Below are 4841 nucleotides of genomic sequence, written 5' to 3' on the forward strand. Positions count from 1 at the left end.
TGCTTTATTAAATTGTATTTATGTTGTTTTGTCCTATGCTTTATTAAATTGTATTTATGTTGTTTATCCTATGTTTCATTAAATTGTATTTATGTTGTTTTATCCTATGCTTTATTAAATTGTATTTATGTTGTTTTGTCCTATGCTTTATTAAATTGTATTTATGTTGTTTATCCTATGTTTCATTAAATTGTATTTATGTTGTTTTAGCCTATGCTTTATTAAATTGTATTTATGTTGTTTTGTCATATGCTTTATTAAATTGTATTTATGTTGTTTTATCCTATGCATTATTAAATTGTATTTCTGTGGTTTTATCCTATGCTTTATTAAATTGTATTTATGTTGTTTTAAACTATGCTTTATTAAATTGTATTTATGTTGTTTTAAACTATGCTTTATTAAATTGTATTTATGTTGTTTTAACCTATGCTTTATTAAATATTATTTATGTTGTTTTATCCTATGTTTTATTAAATTGTATTCATGTTGTTTTATCTTATGCTTTACTAAATTATATTCATGTTGTTTTATCTAATGCTTTATTAAATTGTATTTATGTTGTTTTAAACTATGCTTTATTAAATTGTATTTATGTTGTTTTAAACTATGCTTTATTAAATTGTATTTATGTTGTTTTAAACTATGCTTTATTAAATTGTATTTATGTTGTTTTAAACTATGCTTTATTAAATTGTATTTATGTTGTTTTAAACTATGCTCTATTAAATTGTATTTTTGTTGTTTTAGACTATGCTTTATTAAATTGTATTTATGTTGTTTTAACATATGCTTTATTAAATTGTATTTATGTTGTTTTATCCTATGCTTTATTAAATTGTATTTCTGTGGTTTTATCCTATGCTTTATTAAATTGTATTCATTCTGTTTTAAACTATGCTTTATTAAATTGTATTTATGTTGTTTTATCCTATGCTTTATTAAATTTTATTTATGTTGTTTTATCCTATGCTTTATTAAATTTTATTTATGTTGTTTTATCCTGTGCTTTATTAAATTGTATATATGTTGTTTTATCCTATGCTTTATTAAATTGAATTTATGTTGTTTTATCCTATGCTTTATTAAATTGTATTTATGTTGTTTTAACCTATGCTTTATTAAATTGTATTTGTGTTGTTTTATCCTATGCTTTATTAAATTGTATTTATGTTGTTTTATCCTATGCTTTATTAAATTGTATTTATGTTGTTTTATCCTATGCTTTATTACATTGTATTTATGTTGTTTTAACCTATGCTTTATTAAATTGTATTTATGTTGTTTTGTCCTATGCTTTATTAAATTGTGTTTATGTTGTTTTAACCTATGCTTTGTTAAATTTTATTTATGTTGTTTTAACCTATGCTTTATTAAATTGTATTTATGTTGTTTTGTCCTATGCTTTATTAACTTTTATTTATGTTGTTTTAACCTATGCTTTATTAAATTGTATTTATGTTGTTTTGTCCTATGCTTTATTAAATTGTATTTATGTTGTTTTAACCTATGCTTTATTAAATTGTATTTATGTTGTTTTATCCTATGCTTTATTAAATTGTATTCATGTTGTTTTATCCTATGCTTTATTAAATTGTATTTTTGTTGTTTTATCCTATGCTTTATTAAATTGAATTTATGTTGTTTTATGCTATGCTTTATTAAATTTTATTTATGTTGTTTTATCCTATGCTTTATTAAATTGTATTTATGTTGTTTTATCCTATGCTTTATTAAATTGTATTTATGTTATTTTGACCTATGCTTTACTAAATTGTATTTATGTTGTTGTATCCTATGCTTTATTAAATTGTATTTATGTTGTTTTATCCTGTGCTTTATTAAATTGTATTTATGTTGTTTTATCCTATGCTTTATTAAATTGTATTTAATTTGTTTTATCCTATGCTTTATTAATTTGTATTTATGTAGTTTTAGCCTATGCTTTATTAAATTGTATTTATGTTGTTTTATCCTATGCTTTATTAAATTGTATTTATGTTGTTTTATCCTATGCTTTATTAAATTGTATTTATGTTGTTTTATCCTATGCTTTATTAAATTGTATTTATGTTGTTTTATCCTATGCTTTATTAAATTGTATTTATGTTGTTTTATCCTATGCTTTATAAATTGTATTTATGTTGTTTTATCCTATGCTTTATTAAATTGTATTTATGTTGTTTTATCCTATGCATTATTAAATTGTATTTCTGTGGTTTTATCCTATGCTTTATTAAATTGTATTTATGTTGTTTTAAACTATGCTTTATTAAATTGTATTTATGTTGTTTTAAACTATGCTTTATTAAATTGTATTTATGTTGTTTTAACCTATGCTTTATTAAATATTATTTATGTTGTTTTATCCTATGCTTTATTAAATTGTATTCATGTTGTTTTATCTTATGCTTTACTAAATTATATTCATGTTGTTTTATCTAATGCTTTATTAAATTGTATTTATGTTGTTTTAAACTATGCTTTATTAAATTGTATTTATGTTGTTTTAACATATGCTTTATTAAATTGTATTTATGTTGTTTTGTCCTATGCTTTATTAAATTGTATTTATGTTGTTTATCCTATGTTTCATTAAATTGTATTTATGTTGTTTTAACCTATGCTTTACTAAATTGTATTTATGTTGTTTTGTCCTATGCTTTATTAAATTGTATTTATGTTGTTTTATCCTATGCTTTATTAAATTGTATTTATGTTATTTTGACCTATGCTTTATTAAATTGTATTTATGTTGTTTTATCCTATGCTTTATTAAATTGTATTTATGTTGTTTTATCCTATGCTTTATAAATTGTATTTATGTTGTTTTATCCTATGCTCTATTAAATTGTATTTATGTTGTTTTATCCTATGCTTTATTAAATTGTATTTATGTTGTTTTAACCTATGCTTTATCAAATTGTATTTATGTTGCTTTAACATATGCTTTATTAAATTGTATTTATGTTGTTTTATCCTATGCTTTATTAAATTGTATTTATGTTGTTTTATCCTGTGCTTTATTAAATTGTATTTATGTGGTTTTATCCTATGCTTTTTTAAATAGTATTTATGTTGTTTAATCCTATGATTTATTAAATTGTATTTATGTTGTTTTATCCTATGCTTTATTAAATTGTATTTATGTTGTTTTATCCTATGCTTTATTAAATTGTATTTATGTTGTTTTATCCTGTGCTTTATTAAATTGTATTTATGTGGTTTTATCCTATGCTTTTTTAAATAGTATTTATGTTGTTTAATCCTATGCTTTATTAAATTGTATTTATGTTGTTTTATCCTTTGCTTTATAAATTGTATTTATGTTGTTTTATCCTATGCTCTATTAAATTGTATTTATGTTGTTTTATCCTATGCTTTATTAAATTGTATTTATGTTGTTTTAACCTATGCTTTATTAAATTGTATTTATGTTGCTTTAACATATGCTTTATTAAATTGTATTTATGTTATTTTGTCCTATGTTTTATTAAATTGTATTTATGTTGTTTTATCCTATGCTTTATTAAATTGTATTTATGTTGTTTTAACCTATGCTTTATTAAATTGTATTTATGTTGTTTTATCCTATGCTTTATTAAATTATATTTATGTTGTTTTAACCTATGCTTTATTAAATTGTATTCATGTTGTTTTATCTTATGCTTTATTAAATTGTATTTATGTTGTTTTATCCTTTGCTTTATTAAATTGTATTTATGTTGTTTTATCCTATGCTTTATTAAATTGTATTTATGTTGTTTTATCCTATGCTTTATTAAATTGTATTTATGTTGTTTTGTCCTATGCTTTATTAAATTGTATTTATGTTGTTTATCCTATGTTTCATTAAATTGTATTTATGTTGTTTTATCCTATGCTTTATTAAATTGTATTTATGTTGTTTTGTCCTATGCTTTATTAAATTGTATTTATGTTGTTTATCCTATGTTTCATTAAATTGTATTTATGTTGTTTTAAACTATGCTTTATTAAATTGTATTTATGTTGTTTTAAACTATGCTTTATTAAATTGTATTTATGTTGTTTTAACCTATGCTTTATTAAATATTATTTATGTTGTTTTATCCTATGTTTTATTAAATTGTATTCATGTTGTTTTATCTTATGCTTTACTAAATTATATTCATGTTGTTTTATCTAATGCTTTATTAAATTGTATTTATGTTGTTTTAAACTATGCTTTATTAAATTGTATTTATGTTGTTTTAAACTATGCTTTATTAAATTGTATTTATGTTGTTTTAAACTATGCTTTATTAAATTTTATTTATGTTGTTTTATCCTATGCTTTATTAAATTTTATTTATGTTGTTTTATCCTGTGCTTTATTAAATTGTATATATGTTGTTTTATCCTATGCTTTATTAAATTGAATTTATGTTGTTTTATCCTATGCTTTATTAAATTGTATTTATGTTGTTTTAACCTATGCTTTATTAAATTGTATTTGTGTTGTTTTATCCTATGCTTTATTAAATTGTATTTATGTTGTTTTATCCTATGCTTTATTAAATTGTATTTATGTTGTTTTATCCTATGCTTTATTACATTGTATTTATGTTGTTTTAACCTATGCTTTATTAAATTGTATTTATGTTGTTTTGTCCTATGCTTTATTAAATTGTATTTATGTTGTTTTAACCTATGCTTTATTAAATTTTATTTATGTTGTTTTAACCTATGCTTTATTAAATTGTATTTATGTTGTTTTGTCCTATGCTTTATTAACTTTTATTTATGTTGTTTTAACCTATGCTTTATTAAATTGTATTTATGTTGTTTTGTCCTATGCTTTATTAAATTGTATTTATGTT

The sequence above is a fragment of the Phyllobates terribilis genome, unplaced genomic scaffold, assembly GCF_046119375.1.
Source record: "Phyllobates terribilis strain yellow unplaced genomic scaffold, ASM4611937v1 Scaffold_20__1_contigs__length_20440879, whole genome shotgun sequence".
Classification (NCBI taxonomy): domain Eukaryota; kingdom Metazoa; phylum Chordata; class Amphibia; order Anura; family Dendrobatidae; genus Phyllobates; species Phyllobates terribilis.